Source organism: Fistularia commersonii, unplaced genomic scaffold (genome assembly GCF_037954325.1).
Source record: "Fistularia commersonii isolate RoL2024-O1a breed Wild unplaced genomic scaffold, RoL_Fcom_v1.0 HiC_scaffold_116, whole genome shotgun sequence".
Taxonomy (NCBI): domain Eukaryota; kingdom Metazoa; phylum Chordata; class Actinopteri; order Syngnathiformes; family Fistulariidae; genus Fistularia; species Fistularia commersonii.
The window spans coordinates 34,603-35,000 of NW_028234074.1; the positions used below are offsets into that span (position 1 = coordinate 34,603).

The 398-nt window shown below is 50.8% G+C and overlaps 1 long non-coding RNA gene across 1 annotated transcript in view; it reads left to right on the top strand.

Annotated features, from left to right (window-relative positions):
• The first annotated feature begins 265 nt into the window (after positions 1-265).
• Positions 266-398, top strand: part of LOC147211709 (uncharacterized) — a 693-nt gene continuing 560 nt past the window's right edge. Inside the window, exon 1 of the long non-coding RNA XR_015105796.1 lies at positions 266-398. This exon is cut by the window's right edge and continues 73 nt beyond it. This is a non-coding gene — a long non-coding RNA (uncharacterized LOC147211709).

A 398-nucleotide genomic window follows, 5' to 3' on the forward strand; every position in this document is an offset into this window, starting at 1 on the left:
TAGGTAAAAGTACCGCCCATTTACAACATGGAGCTCCCGGACCTCTGGGCACACACATGTGAATGAGTGGATGAGATCATGTTTGTGTGCTTGTGGATGTGTTTTGGCTAATGCTATTAGCACAGCTATGATGAGTTAAGGTGTGTGTAAGTGTGTTTGTGTGCGTGTGTATATATGTGTGTGTGTGTGTGTGTGTGTTTGTGACAGTTTGTTAAGGTGGAGGGGGTCGCGGACATGGAGTACCAGGGCCTGTACTGGATGAGTGGAGGAGCGGAGGAGGGCAGAAATCCTGCCCGTGATTCGCTTATGTCCAGCGGTTCAGGGGTTCCAAGCCCCAAAGCGGAAAAAGCGGACGAGCGGAGAATAGCAGAAGCACGTCACGCAATTCGCCTGAGTTC